Genomic DNA, 27,726 nt, shown 5'->3' with positions numbered 1-27,726 from the left:
AAATTAAAAAACAAAAAAGGATATCTGACAGCCTCATTATGACTTAGGAAAAGTGGTTCTCAGCTTTTTTCTCTAGCACTCTCTGGACAGTGCTCTGGAATGTCCCAACATTCTCTATCTCTCTATTATGAAGCCAGTTCTTCACGTAACTAGCAGTCAATCAATGTTTGTTGAACTAAAGAATAAAAAATCTGGATTCCATATAAACACATAAAACAAAAACTTACACGTTCCCCCAAAGGGCATTCATGAATAAATGCATTAAGCTCATATTACATTTATCATGGGCTTAAAAACACAAACAATTTCAGTAATATTCTCAGGAATAATCGCTGGGACCCCATCTGCATCCTGCTGCCCACATGCTTACCTTGAGAACCCTGACTTGGCAAATGAGCTAACACCCCACTTCTTAAAAGTGCTCCTTAAAAGTAAGTGTGCACTGTCAAATATTACATATGATTTTTTTACGTAAAAAAGTTACTTTTTGCTAAATAAATCACTAAGTCATTGTTATTTCTACTTTTGTATGTGGGTAATACTCAGATATTCTCAGTTTGGAACAATTAATATGAAAAAAAATCTAATTAACATTTATTTCATAAGGATGCAATTTGAACAAACAGCTCCCGAAATAAAATTTATACATGCCAACTAGAACAGAAAAGGCCGTCTCCATAGTTCAACACTTAATGAACACAAACTTAGTCCAAGTGGGGTTTAATGTCTAATTGGAATTTCCCAAACGGTCCTCTGGAATGTCTGAACAAAAACAAAGCAAACCAAACAAACCAAAAAGGATCCAAACCCCTAGAAAAGCTCTAAAACAACTGGTCAAACACTGGCTGGGTGAGGAACACCAAAGGGCAGGAGAAAGCTTCTACTTTTTATTTATAATTTTGTACCGCTGGATTTTTGTTTTACCAAAAGCGCGGATTCCTTTCAGAAAGATTTATTTTTAAAGCTACCACATTAGCTGATAGTAGAAAAGGTCAGTCCAGAGAAAAGCTTGCTGCTTCTTCCAAAACCTTATTACACGAGATAGGATATATCTTACGTGAAGTACGGCACGTTATATCCTTTTTCTTTACTATTTATTACCACAAAGCACTTCTGAAAGGAGAATGGGGAAAGGAACCAGAAGATTCTTAACATAAAGCCAGAGGAGTGTAGAAGGCGCCACGTGACAGTGACAGCCGCCTAAGGGATCAAGCTTTGTGAAGAGGTGTCCTAATTTCTATTAACTGGCCTGTAGAAAACAGATTTAATCTTGTATCCTGTAGGAGAAAAAAAAGGAAAGCAGGTTTCATTTTCTGAAGGTGAACAAAAGACACTAAACATTAGGGCTCAGAGAGTAAACACGGGCCCATGATCCCTTAGCCGCAATTCCCAAATCCAAAAACTTCTGAAAACCACCAGTTTTCTGTAATTCATCTGGTAGAAATACTTGATCTGAACTTAATTGGCAGCCAAATCTGACCTGAACTGACATGAGACTATTTATAGCGTCCCCACTAAAGTGAGAACAGTCATAGCTCTGGCTGCCGAAATATTAACGTATTCAACTACAAAGTGCTGCCCCTGACTGTGCAGGGACATTACATAATATACGGTAAAAGCATCTTGTTAGCTTTCTAAAAACAAAGAAAATCTCTAAATTCTAAAATACTGATGGCCCTTACAGTTTCCAATAAAGGACTATGAAGCCCAAAATGGCTTTTTATTAAAACGGTCCTGTCAGCCTCCACTGAAATACATAATTTTTTCCTGAAAATGTTCTCACAATTTGAACTAATTAATTTCTCTTTTGCAGAAACTTACTGCTATTAGAAATGTTGTACTTTGAATATCTGTAAATCTTTAACTGTATTATTATTAGAACATTTTATACCGCTCCAAGGTATTCTAAGTCAACCACTCTCTGAAGGTGACATTAAAATCAGAAGGGTGGTTATCACCTTTGGCAGGAGGGTAGTACCAGAATGGGGTAAAGATCGTGAAGTTAAAAAAGCAGACCTCTGTCGATATGCTGTGATTTTCTTTCTGTGTTCAAGACGAAAAAAAAAGCGCCTAGGTGGCTTCGTCGGTTGAGCCTCTGACTCTTGATTTCAGCTCAGGTCATGAGCTCATGGTTTGGTTCATGAGATCGAGCCAAGTCCGGCTCTGCACTGCTGGCACGGAGCCTGCTTGGGATTCTCTCTCTCCCTCTCTCCCTCTCCCTCTCCCTCTCTCTCTCTCTCTCTCTCTCTCTCTCTGCACCACGCCCCCCCAGTTTCTCAAAAATAAACAAACATGAAAAAATTTTTAAACAAAAACAAAGGGCAAGTGATTTAAAAAAATTTTTTTTCATGTTTATTTATTTTTGAGAGAGAGACAGAGTGCAAGTGAGGGAGGGGCAAAGAGAGAAGGACATGCAGAATCCAAAGCAGGCTCCAGGCCCTGAGCTGTCAGCACAGAGCCAAACGTGGGGGCTCAAACCCATGAACTATGAGATCATGACCTGAGCCGAAGTTGGATGCTTAACCAACTGAGCCACGCAGGCGCCCCGTGATTTTTTTATCAAAGAGGGGCACAGATTTTAAAAGTGAACAAGCACCAATTTAAATCATTAAAAAAAAAATCAAAATAAAAATGAAGTCACATTATCCAAATAGTTATCAAGGAACAGAACACAAAATAAAAGTCAAGAAAGAGAACATGGGCAAGTAAGGAAAATTATGTATTTTAGCCCCGTTACGTATCAATTCCATTATATTATATGACTAAATAACAAATGATAATGAAACTTGCAAAACTCAAAGTTCTCTATTATAGAAACAAAACTGTAAAGCCAGATTAAAGCAAGAACTAAGACATAAAACTACTGAGAACCTATAATTAATTACAATGAAGAGTAATTTGGCAGATTTCACATGAAAAATAGGGACAGAATAAAGACTTTAATAAACATAAATACAGTACTACATTTTAAACTGTTGTATCTACATAAAACAAAATTGGTTGAATTTTTTTTTTAAGTACACACCAATCCTCCCTCCCTCCCCCACTCTCACACAACTAACAAAATGGTAGAAACAACGCAACCAAACAGGAACCTCGTTTCACAACTGGTAGACATGAAAGCTGTGAAAACCTTTTAACACGTGTGTGGGATGCAGAACCCCGAATTATTTCTGCCTAAAGGAAGCTCTCACAGAGTTACACTCAAAAAAAACTAAAGATTGAAAATAATTCAAAATATTCCTTAAAGCAACATGAGTAGCACAACTGGTTGTCTAGTTGTTGCTATATCCTAGAAAGGAAGGATAAGGTTATCTCTACCAGTATTGTTTACTAAATTACAGTTTTTACCATCCATGAAATTTATGTGGCCATCAGAAATAGTACATATGAAAACGTCACTGATAAATGGAATTCTAAATTAATTAAAACCAAAAATTAAAAACTTCAGGGTAAATTTTGATTTAAAAACTCCATTTCAGCAGTGTGTGGGTGGCTCAGCCAGTTAAGCATCCAACTTTTGATTTCGGCTCAGGTCATAATCCCAGGGTCATGGGACGGAGCCCCGTGTTGGGCTTTGTGCTGAGTGTGGAATGCTTAAGATTTTCTCTCTCTAAAATAAAAAATAAATTAAAAAAAAGTCCATCTCACATATAAGAATTTAAAAGAGAATTTCCCACTGTAACCTTCCTTTTACTTGAACAAAGCAGAACTGGAAGAAAAGAGAACAAAGAAAACAAGATCGTAAGGCCCCAGAATATCAAGGGTAAAGAGCAAGCCAAGAGGACATCATGTAAGTATGAATAACGAAAGTCTCTATTACAAGATTGACTATGAAAGAACTGTAAAGCTGTAAAATCAATTAACTAAAAACAGGAAATTAAAAAATATACTGAAAGTCAAAAATTTAAGAATTTAATCCATTAAGAATATATTCCAAAAGCCCTTATTCTCTAATGGGAGGTGGAGGTGGGACTAATGGGACCTGCAGGTGCCAGTAAACAAAGATTGTGGGACGGGGCGCCTGGGTGGCTCAGTCGGTTAAGCGTCCGACTTCAGCTCAGGTCACGATCTTGCGGTCCGTGAGTTCGAGCCCCCCGTTGGGCTCTGGGCTGATGGCTCAGAGCCTGGAGCCTGCTTCCGATTCTGTGTCTCCCTCTCTCTCTGACCCTCCCCCGTTCATGCTCTGTCTCTCAAGTAAATAAACGTTAAAAAAAAAAAAATTAAAAAAAAAAAAAAAAACAAAGATTGTGGGAAAAGACTGTTACCCTTCCTCTGCCCCCTACCGCCCCCCACCCCCCGCAAAGAATTTTCTCCAGTGATATAGGGTTCATCTAAGGTAGCACATATACCAATCTATTAGGTTCTAAGGATATTCCTTGGTTAATTACATAACAGATCCAGATTCAAGGCATCTCTTTGAACTAAGTCATTCACATAATTCCTGCAGGGTTAAGACAGATACAGATATGTGCTCATGCTACTGGAATTCAATATCTTACATGAGTAACTTTAAATTATGAAGGCATTAATAATGCTATACAGGTATCAAAACCCAATTTTATATCCTTTATATCATGTAGCATATTTTGACAGAGTGATCTTTGTTTCCTTATGAATCAGTTAACTATCAGGTAATTATAGTTAACTAGAAATTAGTTAACTATCCTGATTTAAGGAGCTTCCACAGTTGAGTGCAGCATAGTGAGACGAGGTACAAAACTATCCAGAGGTCAGTGAGTTTATAATCAATTTGGAGAGAGAGTATCACATAAAAACAATTTAAGAAACCTTATAAGAAGCAGTTAAGTCCAAGCTGTAAATATAAACTGATACTAAACATATACCAATCAATATATAGAAACGTTCAAATGGAAGTTATTTTTCAAGGTACACACTCCTAAGAAGTTACATAGGTAATTATCTCAATCAGGTTGCCATCACTGAAAATACTTTGCAACTCCTACTTTGCTTCCAGACCAATTTACAAATCACACAAGGAAATGTGCCTCATTACTTTGAACTCATTTTGGACCCCAAACAGTATTGCCCAGACAAATCACTTAACCAGACCTGAAAAATGGTTCTTGGTTGCTCCCCTAAATCAAATCCACCCTGAAAGAATGAAGATTTTTCCCTACGGAAATTCCAAAGAGTATTACTTATTCTGGAAGCAACTCCTAAATAATTCCTCAGATGTTTTAAGAAAAGACAGTACTTCCACTTTCAGAAAAGCCGGGGTAACAGCAGTCGGATGTACCCTTGCAGGTAAAAAAACAAACAGACAGACAACTAAAAAACTGGACAAAATATATAAACAACGGTTTTCAAAACATTGGACATCAGGCAAGGAAGGACAGTGATCCCTAAAGAGATGGTAAACAAACAAGCTGAGCCCTACAATTGCCCTAGCTTGCTGCCTAGGGAAAGATTCCAGGCCACCAAGCCGCCGGGAGGGGAAACCCAAGTGGAACTCAGAGACCTCCCTGAATTGAGGAGATGCAGCTGAGATTTCCAGAAGGCTGAGGCAGCCAGAGTTTGCAGTGAACAGCACTGGAAAGGAAGAGCCGCACAGAGGAAGAACTCTCGAGATCTGCAGGGGGATCCCTCCAGTATTCAGCTGAGTAGCAGCTAAGGAACTAGGAAAAACACAGGTAACATCACACTTAACAGTAGGATGTTTTCCCCCTACATCCAAGGAAAAAGCAAAGGTGCCCATTCATACTTCTTCCACGCGACATGGTACCTGAGGTCCCAGCCAGTTCGATAAGGCAAGATTTAGAACTCAAAGGTCAGAAAATAAAATTGACTTTCTTTGTAAATGATACAGTTGTACATGAAAAAAAACCACAAAAGAACGGACAAAAATGCCACTGAAAGTAATGAATGAAATTAGGAAAGTTTATCTATTTAGTGTATTCAATCACATCAATGAAAACAAACTGTCCAAATGAAAGAGGGCTTTAATAAAGAAAGGCTTCCAGAAAGAAAACTTTAGAGAAGGCTTTCTGAGAGTGAGAAGCAAAATGGTTTGGAAGCCAGAAACAGGGAGGATATTTTACATAAGGAATAGCCTTTGATAAGGTATGAGGACAAAAAGCGAGAGAATCATATGGAAAATAGAGAAAAGATTGTATAGAAGGCAAAGGCTCAGGGGGGGCCTGGGTGGCTCAGTCGGTTAAGCATCCGACTTCGGCTCAGGTCATGATCTCACAGTTCGTGAGTTCAAGCCCCACGTTGGGCTCTGTGCAGACAGCTCAGGGCCTGGAACCTGCTTCGGATTCTGTGTCTCCCTCTCTTTCTCTACCCCTCCCCCACTCATGCTTTGTCTCCGTCTCTCAAAAATAAATAAACATTAAAAAAAAAGGCAAAGGTTCAAAACTAGGGGATGACAGTTGAAAGCTGGAAGCAGTGAAGGAGCCTGGCTCCAACACAGGTGTTTGGATTACACAGAATAAGAAAGCATAGGCTGATAAAGAAAATAGTATGTAGGAAATGTTTTCTGGTGAGAAACTAGGAACAGAGCAACTGACAGGAAGCTATTTTAATAATCCAGCCACAAGCTGAGGGTGACTTAGAATCAGGATGGCGGAGTGGAAGCAAAAAGGAGAGGCTCAAGGTCCAAAGCCACAGAGAAAGGCGCTAAGGGAGATGACAATGCTCCAAGATTCAGTGGTTCAGGCTTTGGTGACCCGGGATTGGGAGGGGGGGTTACCAATGAGGGGACCCAACAGAGTCAACAACTTTTAAGGGAGGTGAAGCAGAGGCCCCTCTCCAGTCTCCAGAGTTACCTTCCTAAAAAGCACTCTGAATGACAATTCCCAAGTCTTGGGGGGGGGGGGTGTTAAAGGAAAACAAGAGAAAATGACATTAAATACTCATTTTTAAGTACAGTAAATAGAAGTCTAGAGAGCATCCGCTTCCAAAGCAAACACAAAACATCAGTGTTGAGCCTGGGCTCTGGCAGGTTCAGGAAGCGCAGGGCGGTGTCACAATATGCTGAGGCCGAGCCACAAGCTGCCTGTGGGGCACAGGGTCCCCTTTTTAAAGTTTTCAAACCAGCCCTTACTGGCTCGAAATGTGATGTGTTTTGCATTTCCATTCTATTGTTTTGTTTTTGTTATTTCTACAAAGAGCCTTTTCACTAATTCTCTCTGTGTTTTAAAAGTAATGTTTTCCCCACTGAGCTGTGTTTCAGGAATGGGAATGCGTGGGCATTAAAAAACCTCCTCTCTATCCACAGACCCACCTGCATGGTTTAAGGGGGATTCAGTCATTAGCGTGTCTTTTTAAGGAGATACAGCCAAACTACAAAATAAAAATATCACAAATTCTAAACACTTTGGTACAAAAATACAGAAAGTTTTATAGTGAAGAGGTTGACAAAAGAGTAGTTGGGAAAAGATTTATTTTAAAATCTGTTGGTACATCTAAGTGGAGAGATTCTATATTCAGAAGTGCCACTGAAATATACAACTGGGTAAAAGATCTCCCTGCTGAGTAGGACAGACCATCTTGTAAGATTTCCAGGAAGGATAAATATCTAGTCCTTGGAGGGTCTCAGTTTTCATCCTTCTACTTTGTTTCTCTTTTCTTCTTTCCTCACCAGAACCTAGTAGATGTTCAAAACATTTCAATTGCTATGCTGACCTGGCCCTAATGAGGAAACCTTGTCTACTTCCACTTTTTGAGGTTCTCAGTGTGTTTTTGAAATAAAGACATGCCAAAACAGCATTATAAAAATTGTGGTATATTTTAAATATATACATTTGATAAATGAACACTTTTAGGAAAAGAATACAATGTAACCCGTCCTATTCACAAGACACAGGATTAATAAACATGTTCATTTGTCATAAACTACACAATGTGATCTAGTAACTAGAACATGTTTCAAGTTATAACCAGTATTTTCTTTCGATCCTGTGAATTTATCTCTCAGAATGTCTATACCTGCTATGTGCAAACCATTCTGCTGGGAGCCAGAGCAGTATAAACTTGTTTTGCGCTTAAAGTACCAAGAGAGGAACGCTGACTTCTCCCTTTTCTCTAGTTGAGGAGCTACAAGAACTTCTAAGGATTATCATGCCACCTATGCCCTTGACAGGAATCTGGTGGCCTTGCCCTGTGGATTACCTGCTACCGTCTCCATTCAAACAGTTTCAATTTTTCTCTCTCTCTCCTGGGTCCTTGCTACACATCTTTATGTAGAATTTCTCACCTTAACAGGTTGCTTTCTCAACCTGGCCCTGATTCCATTATTTCCTTTCTTTCTTTTCCAAACATCTTGAAATAAACTACACTCACTGCTGTCATTCTTCCTACCATCCATTATCTCTTTTGCCCCTTGTAATCTAGATCAACAAATGATCACACAGAATTTGTATTCATATAAAAGTAAATAAATAGGGGCGCCTGGGTGGCGCAGTCGGTTAAGCGTCCGACTTCAGCCAGGTCACGATCTCGCGGTCTGTGAGTTCGAGCCCCGCATCAGGCTCTGGGCTGATGGCTCGGAGCCTGGAGCCTGTTTCCGATTCTGTGTCTCCCTCTCTCTCTGCCCCTCCCCCGTTCATGCTCTGTCTCTCTCTGTCCCAAAAATAAATAAACGTTGAAAAAAAAAAAAAAGTAAGTAAATAAATAAATAAATAAAAAGAATCTGTAGCAATTGACATTGAAATGGTCAATTAGCATATTCTGAGTGTCAACCAGCACTCCCCAGCATAACCTCCAATCATTCTGAAAAATATCAAGCTCTGAAAATGCAAAGCTGAGAAATATTGTATAAGCCAACAAAGTACAGGTATCCCACAGCTGTAACTGAAAACAGCTTACTGATAATGGATAAAAAAAGATGGGAAGAGATGGGATGGATTGGGGGAAAGGAGGCAATACTTAAGAGTAACAGGTCTGGGGGGTAGTCATTTAAGCATCCAACTCTTATTTTTGGCTCAGTCATGATCTCACGGTTGTAAGAGTGAGCCCTAATGGGGCTCTGTACTGGGCGTGGAGCCTGTTTAGGATTCTCTCTCTCTCCCACTGCCCCTCCCTACTCCTCTCAAAAAAAAAAAAAGTAACAGAGCTGAGGAAAAGGTATGGAAGGAAGACAAGAAAGCAACGAGCAGTGAACTAAAGAGGAGTAAAATGAAGGAAAATGGGCTAGATTTATGTTCAACAAATCTTCCTTTCTTAATTATGGTTGAGAATCAAATTAAACTAATGCTAGTTCAATAGACCAATTGGAGACTTACAGACATGTAACAACTTTAAAAAAAAAAAATGTTTATTTTTGAGAGGTTGTGGGGGGAGGAAGGGCAGAGAGAGAGGGAGACAGAGGGTCCCAAGCAGACTCCGCACCATCAGTGCAGAGCCCGATGCGGGGCCCAAACTCACGAACCTCAAGATCATGTTCTGAACCAAAGTCGGAAGCTTCTGACTAAGCTACCCAGGAGCCCCAGCCAATTTAACAACCTTCAAGCTGTAAAAATGTACACATATCCAGAGGCTCTTCTAGATACTGCTTTCTGATCTCATCCCTTTTACTGGTTCATCATCTGGCCCTTGGGAGATGGATCAACACTCACCTCAGGCAGTCAAGCAAGAGGTCACTTCCTTTACTCTGCTCTTACAGATAAGCTGAAATGAGTCACCACTTTCTAACTCCATCTGATATCATTTGCATGGTTATAGGTACAGTGACAAGCACCATTCTGGTTTATGACTAATCTTCTTTGAATGGTACTTTTTTTTTTTAAGTATAGTTGACACTGAATGGTACTTTATAATGCTTTTATGAATTCAAATATACAGAATCGCATCATTATTTCTAAAATCATTTCCAGTTCTGAAATGCAACGTAATCTAAGAATCTGAGTGTAGCATGTCACAGCCTGTAAGTCAGCCATTGGCCCTGTACCCCAAGACCAGCTTTATAAAGCATACCACTTCTCCATATAGCTGTCTTCTCCACATACTAAATATGTTCCTTTGTACCTCTGCACAGGCTGTTCCCTTTGCTTCTGCCTGAAATGCCCTTTTCTTCCATGACTTACTGGGAGTGTCTCCCTCCCTGGAAAGGCTTTCTTGACCTCCAGTTGTATTGATGACTTTCCTTTCCCCCCTTCCCCATCCCTTGTACTGTCTCTCACAGCATGTATTACACCAACTGGAACTCATCTGTGTCCAAGTCTGTCACGCCCACTTGGCTGTGCACTCCCCGGGAGCAAAGATCTCTTCTCATCCCATTCTTGTAGTCCTAGTGTCTAAGAGCATTCAGCACATGTACACATGCAAATGTTCAGTGAAACTGTAGCCATCCTAGTCCCTAGCATATAAAAAGATTTTAATTTTTAAATTTTTTTTAGGATTTTATTCTTAAGCAATCTCTACACCCAACATAGGGCTTGAACTTATAACCCAGAGATCAAGTCACGTGTTCCACTGACTGAGCCAGGAATAACCATTCTGATCATTTCTACTAATAAGGATTAAAAGGACACTCAATAGTAACTAAGATTTCCAGACATATTAAAAATTTTAATGACAATATTCTTTCTGTAATCTTAAAATGTTTATCTATTATAAGCAGTAATTTAAAAAATATGAAAAGAACCTGGAGACAATTTAAAGGAAAGCCCCTTCCACCCCCATATATTTAAACCACTAGAATGACTACTTTTTTTAATGACTACTTCTTTTAATTCTATTTTTAGTTTTAGTTCTCTTTCCTAACTTCATGTGAAAAAGATTTATTAAGACCTACTATGTGTAACTTACAATGCCAGATACTGGTTATAAAACGTGAAAAAAATCGAAGTATTTTTATTCACATAGCTATGTTCTAGCAAAGAAATAATATATAAATGAAATGATTATTTCATTACAATTCTATTAAGTGCTCTGAGTGTTTAAAAAAATTTTTTTAATGTTTATTTATTTTTGAGAGAGAGACAAGAGTACAAGCCGGGGAGGGACAGAGAGAGGGAGACACAGAATCTGAAGCAGGCTCCAGGCTCTGAGCTGTCAGCACACAGCCCGACTTGGGGCTCAAACTCACAAACCAGGAGGTCATGACCTGAGCTGAAGTTGGACGCTCACCCAACTGAGGCACCCAGGCGCCCCAAGTGCTCTGAGTGTTTAAAAGAAATACATCGAGGGACACCTGGGTGGCTCAGTTCGTGGAGGGTGTGACTCTGGATCTCGCGGTTGTAAATTCAAGCCCTACGTTGGGTGTAGAGATTACTTAAAAAATAAAACCTTAAAAAAAATTTTGTTTAATGTTTATTTTTGAGACAGAAACAGAGCATGAGTGGGGGAGGGGGAGAGAGAGAGAGGAAGACGCATAATCTGAAGCAGGCTCCAGGCTCCAAGCTGTCAGCACAGAACCTGATGTGGGGTTTGAACCCACAAACCGTGAGATCATGACCTGAGCTGAAGTTGGACCCTTAACCGATTGAGCCACCCAGGCGCCCTTTAAAAATTAAAAAAAAACAAAACAAAAAACGGGGGGGAGCACATCTAATTTGGGGTGGGGGTGATTAGCAAGTCACTAAGGAAGTGTCATAAATTGAGCTCACAGGATTGAAGAGGCATCAACTAAGGTCAGGGTGGGGGGGCTTCCAAGCTATGGGAACAGCAAGTGCAAGGAAAAAACTTTGAGTGGAGAGGACTATGCATTTCAGGAACCAGAAGGGGGTCATTGTGGTGAGAGTTCAGGCAGCAAAGGGGAGAGTGGCAGGAAAAGAAGGTAGGGTGTTCACTGGGTATTCAGTGAACAAGAGAGACCAGTGATTTCTGAAGCTTATATTCCAAAAGGGGTATGGCAGGGCTTTTGGTACTCATTAACAGGTTTTTATTTTTTTTATTTTTTTTTTTTAACGTTTATTTATTTTTGAGACAGAGAGAGACAGAGCATGAACGGGGGAGGGTGAGAGAGAGAGGGAGATACAGAATCTGAAACAGGCTCCAGGCTCTGAGCTGCCAGCACAGAGCCCGACGCGGGGCTCAAACTCACGGACCGCAAGAGCATGACCTGAGCCAAAGTCGGCCGCTTAACCGACTGAGCCACCCCGGCGCCCCCTCATTAACAGTTTTAAGCAGGGGACAAATATGATCAGATTTACACATGTGTTTTGAATGTCTTATACTGAGGTAGAACATATGTTGAATAGATATTTGGTTTTAAAAAACTATTCTTTTTGCAGCCTCAACAATTCTCTGAGGCAGAGAATTCCCTGCTTACGAAAGAAAAAAAGGAGGTTTTGCAAAGCTAAGTAATTTATTTGAGGTTATTTATTCAATAAACACTTGAGAGCCTACAATATGGCAGGCACAGTACAGTGAGTACTCAGGGATGCAGAGATGAACACAACAGTCTTGCTCTTTAGAAACTGATAATCTAGTGAGAGAGACAGACCTAGAAACATGACACAGGGCAGTCCGTGCTAGAAATGGGTAAAATAAAACGGAGCAGAGAAAAATGAAATCTTCCTAGGAAGAATTAATCATTTCATCTCTGTGTTAAAAGAGCATTTCTTTCACACTATTATAGTTTTTAATTCTCATTCATTCCTGTGCTTGAAGCATAGTAGGTACCCAAGCAAATGTCTGCAATACAAACCAACCCAGGACTTTTAACTCCTGGGCAGTGCCTTTCCAAAACCAACTGCGCTTCTAACTCTGGAAGGGTATGCATGAATTCCAAGGAGTTCTTCTGAAGCTGCTTTCCGAGCCAGTTTACACACCACAAAAGAAAATAAGTCTCATTAAAACCAAACCTTGGGGCGCCTGGGTGGCTCAGTTGGCTGGGCATCCGACTTCAGCTCAGGTCATGATCTCACAGTTAGTGAGTTCAAGCCCCGCGTCGGGCTCTGTGCTGACAGCGCAGAGCCTGGAGCCCACTTCAAGTTCTGTGTCTCCCTCTCTCTCTCTGCCCCTCCCCACCCCTGTTCTCTCTCTCTCTCTCTCTCTCAAAAATAAATAAACATTAAAAAAAAAAAGGTCAAACCTCATTTCTGACCCAGCCTGAAAACCCAAAATATCTAAACAGTTATTTTTTAAAATCTTTATTCAACTTTTTAAACATCACTAATGGGCTGTAACAAACATTTTAAGGAATCTCCATGCCCCCAACATGGGCATCTCAATGCCCCCAACTTCAGGACCCCAAGATAAAGAATGGCATGCTCTACTGATTGAGCCAGTCAGGTATCCCTGAACAGTTATTTTTTAATTTTTATATTTTTTAAGATTTTATGTTTTGAACTAATCTCTATATCCAAAGTGGGGCTCAAACAACCCCAAGACCAAGAGTTGCACCCTCTTCTGACTGAGCCATCCAGGTACCCCAGTTACTTTTTTTTAAAGCAAATCTTCATTGAGAAGAAATGTTCCTATGAAGACCATTGAGAAAATATTGTATATACTCCTTCATAATTCATGATCTCTGTCCTCAAAGGACTTATATTCTAGTTTCTATTTGGAAAGATAAAATATAGAACACAGAATAAAACAACATATAAGGTAGCATTTGTCCATTTAAAGTATTTATAGACTGCCTACTATATAGGCCAGGTCAGGAGCTGTCTTGGGATGCAAAAATGAGTAGGACAATAGCCTGCCTTTGAGGAACTCATAGTTGTATGGGGGAGGCCAACAATACAGTAACTCCGAATGATCAGAGCTCTATTCAGCAGGTACACACAGATGAGAACACAGAGGCTGTGTACAATCGCCATCAGTTCTAGTTCATCAGGCACTTATTTCCACTGGTCAGTGCCCATCCCTTGTTAAATATCAGTTATTAAAATATCTTTTTTACTTTTATTTTCTTTTAAATGTTTATTTTTGAGAGAGAGCAGAGGAGGGGCAGAGAGAGAGAGAGACTGGGGATCCAAAGCGGGCTCCGTGCTGACAGCAGAATGCTTGATGCGGGACTCGAACTCACTAACCATGAGATCATGACCTGTGCCAAAGCTGGATGCTTAACTGACTGGGCCGGTGCCTCTAAAATATGCATATATTTTTTATGTTATTATTATTTTTAAGTTTATTTATTTATTTTGAGAGAGACAGAAAGCGCACGTGGGGGAGGGGCCGAGAGTGGGGGACAGAAGAAGAATCCCAAGCAGGCTCTGCACTGTCAACATGGAGCCCAATGAGGGACTCGAACTCTCAAACCGCTAGATCATGACCTGAGCCAAAACCAGGAGTCGGTCACTTATCTGACACAGCCACCTAGAAGCCCCTAAAATATATTTTTTTAATGGTTATCTATTTTTGAGAGAGAAAGTACATGTGCGCGCAATCAGGTAAGGGGCAGAGAGAGGGAGGGAGACAGAGGATCTGAGGCAGGCTCTGAGGTGTCAGCAGAGCCCAATGTGGGGCTCAAATTAATAAACTGTGAGACCATGACCTGAGCCGAAGTCGAATACTTAACCAACAGAGCCACCCAGGCGCCCCCAGTTATTAAAATATTTTAACTTTACTTTTAAAAAAAAAAAAATTTTTTTAACGTTTATTCATTTTAGAGACAGAGAGACACAGAGCATGGATGGGGGAAGGTCAGAGAGAGAGGGAGACACAGAATCTGAAACAGGCTCCAGACTCTGAGCTGTCAGCACAGAGCCCGATGCGGGGCTCGAACTCACAGACCGCAAGATCGTGACCTGAGCCAAAGTCGGTCGCCCAACTGACTGAGCCACCCAGGCGCCCCTTTTAACTTTACTTCAAATTATAAGCAAAATGAGAATTACCGTAATTACTATATGAAAAAACAGTAACACGCACACAAAAATAATGTTAAAGGGTTAGAGGAAACGGTGAGAACTGAACTTTAGGGATACCTTGGGATCCCCAAGCAAGGAAGGTTTGGGTGTTTGGAGAGGAGCTGGCTGTAGATACGGGGAATACAGTTATTAAAGGCCAGCAGCTGGAACTACGTAGGTAGAGCTCTCCAACTCTGAGGAGCACACAGCTTAGGGCTGTGTTGTCCAACACAGTAGCCACTAGCCACATGTGGCTACTGAGCACCTGAAATGTGGTTAGTCTAAATTGGGATGGGGTAAGTGAAAAATCCACTCCAGATTTCAAAGACCTAACACGAAAACAAAACAAAACAAAAGGAAAAGGAATGTAAAGCATCTCACTGTTTTTTTACTGATCACACGTTTACATAAAATATTTGGGGTATACTGAAGTAAATAAAATGTTATGAAAATCTATTTCACTTTTTCTACCTTTTCAGTGTGGCTCACATTTGTGGCCTGCAGTCTACTTCTACTGGACAACACTAGTCTGAGGCACTTGAAATAACAAGCTAGAGTTTAAACCCTCTAGGCAATGAAACACCACTGAAGGTTTTCAACCATAAGTGCCTGTGCTAGATCTGGGGAGGGGACAGGAAACAGAAAGTGCTGTTTCAGGAAGATTAGTGTGGGGGCAATCTGTAGGATCAAGACCCTAGAGGCAGTTTTGTCAATGTCAAAAGGCTGGCAAAGGTCGAAGGGTAAGCAGGCTCAACTGGATGGTACACAAGGTGTTTGGAAGTCACACGCTGGGTGGAGAGAGGAGAAATCCAGAGCAGGGTGAGGTGAGGGAAGAGTGAGCTGCAAGCCCTGGCCCAGCCTGGATAACCAAGGTGCACTGCTGAGCAGACTGAGCAAGGTCAGCCACTGTTTAGGTTAGATCTAGTGGGGGTCAGGGGTTAGCGGTCAGGGCTCCCAGGCAGAGGTACAATTCAGAAGAACAGGATCAGTGTCCTCTTCAGCAATTTCAGATCTAGCTCTGTGTGGCAAGACTTCCAACAGTGAGATCAAGTCCCAGAGAAGGTAGGAGTAGAATGCAAGGCTACCAGAAACTACAAGAGGGCAATAAATTATAAAAGCAAAGCCCAGACTCACAACACAGCCAACGAATATTTACTGGGGGTTTGCCGTGAGCCTGAAGCTTGGCTGGCTCTGGAGACAAGAGAAACAAAACAGACGTGGTCCTGAATCACAAATTGTGGCGACAGCTACGAAAAAGGAACAAGAGATCTGAGAGACCTGACTGAGGGTGGACTGGGGTGGTGGTGGGAGGCCATAAAGGAGAGCCTCTCTGAAGAAGTGACATTTTAATCGCAACCCTGGAGGCAGGTGGGTGAAGATTAAGGGGGAAGCGGGGGAAGAACAGCCCAAGCCAGGAGAGTGGTGCGTACAAAAACCTTGAGGCTGCGAAGAAAAGGTCTGGGTAATTCAAGGAACTGAAAGAAAGACTGAGTAATTAGGACATCAGAAAGGGGGGTGGGCCATAAAAGAGACAAGGGAAGGCTGGAGGGGCAGGCAGAGGCCAATCGTTCAGAGTCTCATAGGATGAAAAATAAAATCCCAAACGGGCCTCAGTACAGCGGGAAGCCACAGGGGTTTTGACCAGAGAAGTGGTCTGATCCCCATGGCGTTCTAAGTACTCCAATTACCTACACTCTGCTCAGACTACTGAATGGGAGCCAGCTTGGCAGCAAAGAGGCAGGAGCCAATATTTGTAGCTGAGTAGCAGGATTCCAGGTCTGGGATAAGAGAGTTTATTATAGGGCCCTCCGAGTGTTCCAGGGTCGCCAGCAGGGAGGAGGATGGCATCACCAAAAAATACAGAAAAATCGGATAAAGAGCTGGCTTAGGAGGCAAAGTTAAACATAACCTTAAACATATGAAATATGAACAAATAGTGAAGAATTCTAGCAGTAAATATTGATGTTTTGGAGTATGGGAAGAGAGGTCAGACGTGGATATTCAGGTTAGCAGATACAAAGGTGACAGTTTAAGTCCCAAAAGTAAATAACATTTTCCAGGAGTAGAAAGAGAAAAATAAAACAACAACAAAAGGAGCCTAAGTCTGATCCTTGGTGTTTATCTCTGGGATAGAAGTCAGGAGAGAAAGAAGTCCTCATACTATATCAAAAGGGATACAGTATGAGGAGGAACTTTTTGGGAGATGGTGAAACCATCCTGATTGTCGTGGTGGTTACACGAATCTATACCTGTGTTAACATTCAGAGAACTGTACACATACTAAAAGTTAATGTTACTGTATGTTACTTTTGTTTTTAATTTGAGAGAGAGAGGTAGAGAGAGAGAGAGGATGGGGGAGAGGGTCAGAGAGAGAGAATCCCATGCTCCATGCTCAGCACTGAGTCTGACGTGGGGCTCCATCCCATGACCACGAGATCATGACCTGAGCCCACATCAAGAGTCAGATGCTCAACTGACTGAGTCACCCACGCACCCCACTATATGTAATCTTTTAAATAACGTTTTTTAAAGAGGTAGGGATAGTCAAAAGGACTGCTGCGGGGAGACCTAACAGGATAAATCCCGAAAAGATGCTCTGGGAATTTTAACCATTAGGTAATTGGCAACCTTGGAAAAAGCCTCAGCGAGTGGTAAGGCTGGGAGCCAGGCTGCAAAGGTTCAAAGAAAAACTTGAGCAGTGAAGAGAAGCAGTCAGTACAGCCTCCTCTTTTAGAACTCTGGGGATGAAAGGAAGGACAGAATGGCACACAGCTCAAAGAGATAAGGGGAACTGGAAGATTCAGCAAACTGGCAGAGCCAACCTTCTACACCATGAGTTGCTCCATTTCCGTATTCTTCTAGAACGTGCATTTTGCACATGAAGTATTCACTTTATTATTGTCCTGTTAAACTAAAACCGCTAAAACAAACCCAAAATCATTACACTTTTAACTCTGCTCCTTAGTTAGCTGACATTTACTGTGCTCCTACTACGTGCCAAGTACCGTGTTAGATACAAAAGTGAGTAAGGCCTGGTCCTTGGAAGAGCACACAGGGTTTATCACAATCACAAGGTACTGGAGTGGAGATCTGCACAAAGGGCTCTGAAAGCCTTGACCTTCTGAATTAAATGCATTTCTATTTACCTTTATAAAAACCAAACAGGGAAGAAATGAAGACAAAGCGTGGATGCAATTTTGTAAAAATGTTAATTTCTAAAAACTAAGAATGAGTTTAACATTAAATTCTTTTTAAATTATTTATTTTTTATTTATTTATTTTGGAAGAGTGAAAGAGAGCTTGAGGGGTGAGGGGCAGAGAGGGAGACAGAATCCTAAGCAGTGCAGAGCCCGATGCGGGGCTCAAACTTACCAACCTCGAACTGCGAGATCATGACCTGAGCTGAAACCAAGAGTCGGGAGGCTCAACCGACTGAGCCACCCAGGTGGCCTAACGTTAAATTCTTAAGTCAGGTATGGGCAACCTAATCATCAGTGGCACTTGCCTTTTCTTTTCCTGTCTACCTTCTGCCTTTCTTCCCATGGATAATTTAGGAGGCAAAATGGAATAAGCACAGACTTTGAAAACAGACAGACTTGAGACTAAACATGGTTCTTCGAGGATCTTTTTCTTATCCATAAAACAGTAATGACACCTTCCCCACAGGCTTGAGAGAAGGATTAGGAAAAAATATAAAGAGGTTGGCATATGAGAAGCAGGCAGTGAATGTTGGTTAACGTTACTATCATTTGAACAAGTGGTATTGTTCTGATTTAAAACATTTTTAAGGGCTTCCATTTGAATGAGGAAAAAAATTATTTTTTCAAGGGCATGATGTTCATATGCTACCTTAGAAATGCAGCTTGGTAATTCCTTCTTAAGTCCTATCAGAAACTATTCTGCTCAAATACATGATGTTGGGGACAAACACTTAAAAACGGCCAAGAACCAAGAAAATATGAAGGCATCGTTATCATCATCGCTGTTTCCCAAGTGGGACAAACCGGTCTGATTTGTGCTCTGGATCCCTTAGTGTAGGGATCTACCTACGTTCATACCCCTCCCACTACCTACCTACAGCAAAACTGCACAATGTAGAGGTGCAAGACTATGTGCTAAAAGTTCTTTAAAGACGCATTTACATAACACCACCAAGTATGTACAGTTTCAAAGCCAAGATCATTGATGCTTCTCCCAATCAACAGGAAGCTATCATCCATTGAAATTCCCCACAACAATGAAGGAAACAGCCTCGATTGTTCAACTTTCACAAAATGCTAAGATGCAAAAATTTATACACCTTATGTCCGTACGCTTAACTACTAGGGTGAGGAAAGGCAACCAATGACGTTTTGTTCACTATGGAGAAATATCTCTGGCCAATTGTGTTGCATAATTTTGCTTCTATCGTAATACAAATGACCAACTTGAAATTCCCCTTATTCCTCGCACAATTTTTGCATAGGTGCTAAAAAGTAATAAAACAGCCAAAAGACACATGAGATGGCAAGGAAACTTAAAAGCCCGACCGGTACACTGTGCCTAAAGAACTGAGGATAGGCTGGTCTTTAAGAAGCTACCGTTCCTGGGTATCTTGAGCCACTTTAGGGTATTCCGCCCACCGGTATAAGCCCGCTAGCTTGAACCTAAGGGAAGCCAGCCCACAGGAAGCCCGAAAACACTCCTCGTGCTGTTTCGTCCCATTTCCTTGTGGAAAGTCTGAATCGCCTCTCGAAGGTGGCCACACACCGCAGGGCTCTGGGGTGAGGGGGGCAGGCGGGAGCGGGAGCGGGACCCCACCCCCACCCCCGGCCGGGATTAAGCAGGGGGACGCATTCCCGCCGACACGCGGGTCCCACACAGGCCTGACGCCTCCCTCTGCCACCCGCCAGGCAGGGGGCCTGACGCGCCTTGGCGGGCCCGGCTCTCCGCCGCGACGGGGCGTCTCTCCCCGCCCGGAGGCCCCCCAGCGACGGGAAGCGAACCCGACTCGACCAGCCCACCCGGAAGCCCTCCCCCAGCTCACACCTGCTGGCGCGTGACGCCCGGAGCCGCGCGCGCCCGCCAGCCCCGGCCCTGCCATTCGGGGCGCCTCTTCCCTGCACGCCGGACGTCGCCCGCGTCCCTCCCCGCCCCGGGGTCAAACCCACCACACGCCCGCCCCCACGGAGCGCGCGCTCAACGCCCCCGCCCCCTCCGGGGTCCGCGCGCGCTCCCGCCCCCCCTCCGGCCCTGTCCCCGCCGCGCGCGCTCACTCGCGAGGACACGCACACGCTGCGACTCAGCTTGACAGGCCGGCCCGCGCCGCGCGCTCCCGCGGGCGTCCTCGCCCACCTGGCCCTCCAGCTCTGACTGGGCGGTGCGCGGGGGGAGGGGAAGGGCGGCAGTGGCCGTCGGTCCTCACTCACCGCCGAGCCGCGCCGGCTCCGAGTGCGCGGCGTTCCGCTGTGAGGCGATGCGCTGCGATGCGCGCGGTCCCCGCTTCTCCGCAGGCTATGGAGGCGACGTAGTAGGGGGACTGAGGGGCGCGGGGGGGGTCACTCCCTCCCGCTTCACCTCCCAGAAACACGGGGACCCCAGAAACTAAAAACAAAATAAACAAACTTTCCCCTCCGCCTCCCTCCCCCAAAACCACAACACAAACACTCGGGGGCCCGCCCAGAGTCCCACTCCATTGGCCACAGGGAGGATGCTTCCGGCTCTCACTGGCTGGCTTTTATGCCCATCAAGCTGCTGTTCCGCCCCTCCAATTCCTCGCCGCTGCCGTCGCCCCTCATTGGTCAAGTGCTTCCCGTTTGACGAGCTACGATTGGCTGAACTGCCTGCGCCAATCATTCGGGGACACACCCCCTCAGCATCCCAGAGGCCGCTTCCTTGGTCGCGGACCCGGAGAGGCGAAGGGGAAACTAGAGCATGATGGCGGCCGAGCTCACTTGGCGCAACCATCGTCTTTTTTCCTTTTTTAGCTCATTGGTGCCTCGCTCTCACGCTGCTTCCACTGAGCTCCTCTCTCCATCCAGTATTGCCTAATAACGGAATCTATACGCGCCGGCTCCTTGATTTATCCCCTTCGAAGTGCTGAGTGTGGGCTGGTTGTACGTCATTGGACTGTCAGAATGTCACTCCCTAGTCAAATCTTCAAGCTATTGGTGGAACAGCCAGAAAACCCGTCCAACAACAAGGACTAGTGCCATTGGTTTGACTCCACAGAGTTCTTTCCTGGTATCTTATTGGGCAAATGGGCGCGTCAGTCAGCTCTGGATTCCCTGTGCTACAGTTAATTGTTGGCTGGGAGTTTGCATGACTCTGGTCCTTTGGCCCATAATTGACGATAATAATGACCATCGTTTATTTTGTGCGTACTTTGTGCCAACTACCGTTCTGATTTCTTTGCAGGGATTATCTTGTTAAACGTGTGAGTTTTACATTGTCTAAATTTTACAGTTAGAAAACTAAGGCTCCAAAAAGGTTAGGACACTTGCCCAAGGTCACCGAGATAGAGAGTAATTAGTGTACCGGCATTTGGAGGGTAGGAGGTCTGATTCCAGAGCCTACCCTCTTTTTACTGTAGTGCCTCTCCCTTCGTCCAGAATCTTACCTGCCAGCCAACATATCTTAAAATATTTCATTCCTAATGCAAGTTCCTCCATCAGATTCCAGAGGTGACATTGTGGGAGACTAAAGCTATGGAGAGGTTGTCATTGCCACCACCGCATTCTCCTCTGGCACCCATTCTTCCCTATCCTAAAGGAAACCGTCTTGGTGTTTCCTGACCAGAAGCTCATCTACCTCTATGTTTATTTTCTCAGCTCTATAAATGAACATTTCCACATCCTTGTGTGCCAAGCCACGTTCCTCAACCCCCACTCATCCATCTTCAGCTCACTCTTTAGAGAGAGACCTCAAGAACCAGAAACAAGAAGAAAGAGAGTCGAAAGAGAAATAAAGAATACATCGCTTTAGAAATAAATAATTTATTACATGCAAATGGAACAGCCCTTCAGCTCCTGGGAAGCTTCCAGAGTGGCCCCTGATGCAGCGCAAGACGTGTGCTCCTGGCTGGTGGCCACTAGATTCTTTTTCTGTGGCAGCTTTCAGCGAAGTGAATCCAACATTCCAGCCAGGGGAGGGCAGGATGCTTAGAACCCAATGCCAAAGAGCCGGCCCCAGCCTCTGGGACTGAAAGGATCTCCAAAAGCACAGTTCTGGACTCCAGCCCACATTCCGTCTCGGGTAATTAACATTTTACCATCCCAAATCCCCATCCCCTGTAGCTTCAGTAGGATCACCGCCCTTGTTTCGCTTCCTGATCCAAGCTGTTGTGTAACCTTGTTGGCACTGCTTTAGTAATAAAACAACCACTGTAACACTGTAATGCTCAACACTTAACAGACTTTCAGCAGAGGAAGACAAGGCATTTCACAAACATCAATTAAGATTAAATGGCAGGTATTCCTAGGGCAACTGCCAGCCAGCAGAAGGACAGAAGAAAGATCATGAGTCAAATTCTAACAAAGGTCCTAAGAACCTGATCCTTATAACTACATGCACATACCCCATACTAGCATTCCAGTATGGGGATTCTGAACCAGAAAACACAATGAACGAGAAATGTTCAGAGTCCAAAACCTTCCTTATCTTCATATTTGGTTCTTTGTAACTCTTTTAACCCTTAAACCAGGGGTTGGTTTTATAGTTAATTGTTGGACATATCTGTCTCCCCAACTCAGTTATAAGTTCCTTGAAAACAAACGGTTTCATCTTTTTTTTTTTTTAAGTTTATTTATTTTGAGAGAGAGACAGAGCGCATAAGTGGGGGAGAGGCAGAGAGAGGGAGGGAGAGAATCCCAAGCAGGCTCCGTGCTGTCATCATGGAGCCCAATGTGGGGCTCAAACACACAAACAGTGAGATCATGACCTGAGCCGAAACCAAGGGTCAGACGCTTACCTGACTGAGCCCCCCAGGTGCCCCTGTTTTTCATCTTTGTATCCCTTAAATGGTTCTGATTATAAAAGGTCCCCAAACAAATAATTATTCAGTAAATGTATACTGTGTCTGTGGGCACTTTCCTAAGGCACAAGGGCTACACAGATGAATAAAATACCTCTGCCTTCAGGGACTGCAAATCTGGTGGGGGTGGCCAAAATGTAAACAGATCATCACAGTGCAGGTGGCTTGGAAGAACATGGGAGGGACATGGGACTCAAGCTTGGCGGGGCAGAGCTGGCTTCCTGGAAAAAGTGACATCTATGAGGAGAACTGAAGGATGAAATGCAGTTAGCTAGCCAAGGGGCTGATGATGTGTAGTGATCTGCAACGTTTGCTCTCTGCGGGCAGGGAGCAGGAGACGAATATCCAGGAATGGTCGAAGTCTGGTCTCCCCGTAACCTTGATTTTTGAGGGCCTTCAGCTGTCTATCCCCTCCACCTCCTTGTACTTTCCCCCGCCCCCTGGAGAAAGCAGAAAGCTGGAAACCCTGTCATACTTGCCCACTTGAGAAAAGGAAAATGATTTCCAAGTAAGATTGCTGTTTTTCTGACCACAAAGGTAACACTGAGCAAAAGATCTCAGACAGTATAGAAAGTTTTAAAGTAGAAGAGAAAAGCTCTCTCAAATCCCTACAAGAGCCAACTCCTTTTAAAAAGAGTATCTTCCCAGATTCTTCTGGATAGACCCACACATGGATTTCTTCTTCCAACAAACAGCGGAGTGTGGTTTAACGTGTGCACCCTGAGATCTTATTGCTCGGAACTGCAACTTTGGGTGGGGCCCATCCTCACTTTCTATACTTATGGGAAGGAGGCCAATAAATCAACCAAATATTTATTGTGGAGGATGATGGTTTCAAATTCCTGTTGCAGCAAATGACAAATTACCACCTGTTATGGGACTTTGGGGCTTGCTCAGGCTAGTGTAAAGTCAGTGAGTTGGGGGGGAGGGTTCGCTATGTCCACGGCCCTGGGGTTTATGGGTATCCTTTGGTGGTTGTGGAGTCAATCCATGCCCTGAAAAGGCAGCCCAGGTCAGAGAACAGCATGCTAGAGTGCTCTCCTATGCTGTCTTTCTCATTTCTTCTCTGCATGCTACTCGGGGAAAATATTTTTTGTTTGTTTGTTCCAACTCACCCAGCTTTGAGAGTAAAAAAAAAACTTGTCAAGCCCTGCACAATTGTATTTAGGCCAAGTGCAGTATGTTCTTGGAGTGCTATACTATTCTTAGAGCTCTATATGTGGTATTCTATACAGCTGGCTTTTTGCTGGAAGGGAAGGCAGATTTAATGAGTGATAGCTGCCTTGGATGGCTACCAAAAGTGCTCTAAGCCATTCCAAGCAACAGGCCTTCCTTTTTTCCCTTGAGAGATTGCTCTGTGATCCCTGAACACATTGCACTGGCCTGGACAAAATCCAATGCAACGGGAATTTCTGCGAACGATTCTGCAATGACCCACAAGCCTGGGGTGACATAGCCAGCTGGATCCGCTCCAGCTCCGACTTCTGTGGCACAGGAGAACTCCATCCACCCTCCTCACTGGCCTCTCATTGCTATGAGACGTTTGGAAGTGTTTGTAAAACATTCTCCGCTTCTCCAAATGTATAACCATGGGAAGATCCCTGTAAAGGAACCTACCAGACAGCTGGTAATGCTCTCTGGAGCGGCGGGTGTGGCCAGAGCCAAGGCCAAGAGCGGTGGGGGAGGGGAATTTTCTAGAGGGTGCTGATTACAGAGGACATGCTCATAAGCATTTATTACATGTCTGGTAGCATTTATTGTGGACCAAAGCCCTTGCGACAGACGCTGTGCCACTTCTAAATCACCTCTCATTTCTTATGACCACACTTCCTGAAAAGCTCCTAGTGAAGCAGCAAGCACTGGGCTCCTGTTTGCTGGCCAACATTAGACCCACAGGAGGTTCACAAGAGAACTGGGAGAAGTGGCTGTTAACAACGGCTACCCTTCCATGAACACTTGCTTGCTGTGTGCCAGACGCGGTACTGAGGGCTTTATGTGGATCGTGGCAGTTAATCTTCACAGCAACCTTGGTTATCCCCATTTTCCAGATAGGGAAACTGAGGCACCGAAGGGCTGACTAATTTGCCCCAGGTCACCACAGGTAATAACCTCACAGCTGAAACCAGACGGTCTGACTCCAATGAGTGAGCTCCTTTCCTTGCTGCTGTGTTGCCCCTGAGACAACACTGCAGCCGGGGAGACGACCAGCCTCCAAAGGAACAGTTGCCCTCATAGCCTGTATTATGTCAACTCCATGCTCGGCTGCCCCACAGACTCAGCTTCTTCCTGGTTAACTTTTTGCCTCTGGTGGTCCTTCTTCTGCCTCCTGGTTGTGAACCGGCTCTCCTCCCACCCTCTTCAAAGCGGCCTCCTCTCTTCCTGCCCCCTTTTTCTTCTATTTTCCTTTTCTCAGCTTCTTAAATAATGACCTGAGGCCATCACCACCGGGGCCCCTTCCTTCTTTAAACCTGGCTTCGGGGCCCTAACTCTCTACCGACACTCCTTTCTCTAAGCTCATCTATGACCTCTTGTGGCCAAGATCCAAGAGACTTGCTCGGTTCTTGTTTCCATGGCTTCACCACTACGTTGTACTCAGAGAATCTTCTCTTGGCTTCCCAAAATAGCCAGCTTCCCTCCTACCTCTACAACTGTCCAGGCTCTTTCTCCTACCACCTCTTTCTCTAAGCTCCTTCAAAGGAGTCTGTCTGCAATTCTCTCCTTATGTTGCCTTCCGGGGGGCGTGGGGGTGGGGGTGGGGAGCTGGGCCATTGTCCTGCCTTTACCTCCAGGACTGCAGATTTTCATCTCTGTCTCCAGCCTTCGTTCTGCAGCCAGCTTGCTGCTCATCTTGTGCAAGTCACGTACACTGAGTGTCCATTTCTTGCCTTCTGAAATGGATATATTGAATCAGATTCGACTCTACAATAATGAGAAAGCCTGGAGTTTTTAAGCACATACCATGCCAGGCGGGACCAGCTATGTAATTTGTGGCCACACAAAATGGAAGGAGGGGGCTCCTCGTTCCAAAACTATTAAGAATTTCTAAGACAGCAACAGCAGAACATTAAAGCAACATGGGACCCTTCAGCTTTTAAGTGTGGGGCCCTATGGGACTGTGGAGGTTGGCTGTCCGAGAAGCCAGCCCTAGTGCCAGTCACCATTCTAACAATTTTATATGTGTTAACTCAATCAGTCCTCATAACAACCTTCAGAGGTAGAATCAGATAAGGAAACTAAGGCAAAGAGAGGTTAAATAACTGTCCAAGATCATGTTTTTTCATCAGAGCTGAGAAAAATATCCGTTGGTCGCTGCTGTTGTGAGTCACACAGTAAAGGATGGTTTCCTTCCCTGAGACCCTAAACGGCCACGCCTGTCCCTTCCTCTGTGATTTTGCTGCCCTGGATGCCCCTCCCTCCTTCAGTACCAAGGTCTACACTTCCTTCAAAGCTCAGTTCCAGTCCCCTCTCCCCTCTAAGTGGCTTCTGGAGCAGAGAACTCAGGCAATCCCTCCTCCCCCAGAGTCTCTAGGTACCCTGTGTAGAGTCAGAGCCACCCCTAGCCTGGTCATGGGACTATTTATAGCCTTCGGGGCACTCACTTGCCCACTGCTTACGGTCTTAAGGCTCACTGATGACCAGTTCTACAAGGCTAGAGAGAAAACTTCTTTAAATCTCTCTGCTCAACCTTATAACAGCTTATGATAGACTGTCTCACCCACCAGACTGGCAGGCCTTGAGGGCAAATACTATATCTGAATTTTCACTACATCTTTGATACTTCTAATTCTCTTGAAATAATTCTTTCTCAGCTCTGGACCTTTCCGTGGAATGCCCTACCTCATTCTTTCCTCTCCCATTCACTCACTCCTCAGGTATTGGCTTAGAGATCACTTCCTCCCCTAGGAAGCCTTTCCTGACCTCCACCCATGGATTAAAGTGCCTCCTTTAGGCTTCCGCACCACCCTCCCATTCTTCTCCATTGTAATGCCTTCCTCCCTGTGTCCATCTTCCCAATGAGGTTATGAACACCTTGAGGGCAGAGACCAGGTCTGTCTTATTACATTGCCTTGTCACGCTAAGTTTGTTTGAACAAATGAATGAAGAAAAGTAAATATTAAATACGTGTTGGTTAAAACTCCAGGCTCTGTTATGGCTCTCAGCACAGGGCTGGGCACCTGATGGATGTTTATGTAAACTTACCAAATGGGTGAAAACCAACAACTCCAGAATTTCTGTGAAGAAATAGGCTTGGTGGCAGCAATCTGGTTAAAGCAGCAATCTGGATGGTTCCTCTTTTTTTTTTTTTAATTTTTTTTTTTAACGTTTATTCATTTTTGAGAGACAGAGACAGAGCGTTAGCAGAGGAGGGACACAGAGAGAGGGAGACACAGAATCTGAAGCAGCCTCCAGGCTCAGAGCTGTCAGCGCAGAGCCTGACTCTGGGCGTGAACTCACGAACTATGAGATCATGACCTGAGCTGTAGTCGGATGCCCAACCAACTGAGCCACCCAGGCACCCCTGGATGGTTCCTCTTGACAGAATAATGATAAAGGATCCCAGCTGTGACAGTGGGGAGTTAGCGTTAGGCAGAAAAGTGTCCTGGGTCAGGGGTTGGCAAACAAGGGCTTGCCAGCCAAATCTAGCCACTGCCTGTGTTTGCATAGCCCACGAGCTAAGAATGATTTTTATATTTTTAAGTGATTGGAAAAATTAAAAGAATATTTTGTGACACATGAAAATCATATGAAATCCAAATTTCAGGGTCTAGAAAGTTTCATTGGAACATAGCCACGCCCATTCATTTACATACCATCTATGGTTGCTTTAGTGTTACAACAGCGGTGGATACCACATGTCCACGAAGTCTAGAATGTTTACTATCTGGCCATTTACAGAAAAAGTTTGCCCTCCCCCCCCCCCCACATCTTACTTTTACCCCGAGGAGGAAAAGA

At 43.9% G+C, this 27,726-nt stretch overlaps 1 protein-coding gene and 1 long non-coding RNA gene across 5 annotated transcripts in view; one reads left to right on the top strand and one right to left on the bottom strand.

Moving 5' to 3' along the window:
- Positions 1-20,466, bottom strand: part of TNRC6B (trinucleotide repeat containing adaptor 6B) — a 256,314-nt gene extending 235,848 nt beyond the window's left edge. The window contains exon 1 of one of the 4 annotated variants that reach the window (XM_011284235.4): positions 20,171-20,466. The gene's annotated coding sequence lies outside the window, so the exon portion shown is untranslated. Of the gene's footprint in view, positions 1-19,790; positions 19,979-20,033 lie in introns of those variants that run through there. The other 3 variants (XM_023257506.2, XM_045062410.1, XM_045062414.1) reach the window with 3 other exon arrangements.
- An 83-nt stretch (positions 20,467-20,549) lies between these two features.
- On the top strand, positions 20,550-22,137 carry LOC109501808. Its single transcript, XR_002160115.3, has 2 exons — positions 20,550-21,177; positions 21,572-22,137. It is a non-coding gene; the product is annotated as an uncharacterized LOC109501808 (long non-coding RNA).
- The last annotated feature ends 5,589 nt before the right edge of the window (positions 22,138-27,726 follow it).

Source organism: Felis catus, chromosome B4, assembly GCF_018350175.1.
Source record: "Felis catus isolate Fca126 chromosome B4, F.catus_Fca126_mat1.0, whole genome shotgun sequence".
NCBI lineage: Eukaryota > Metazoa > Chordata > Mammalia > Carnivora > Felidae > Felis > Felis catus.
The sequence above is the reverse complement of the archived record's forward strand: the minus strand, read 5'-3'. Positions and strand labels throughout refer to the sequence as shown.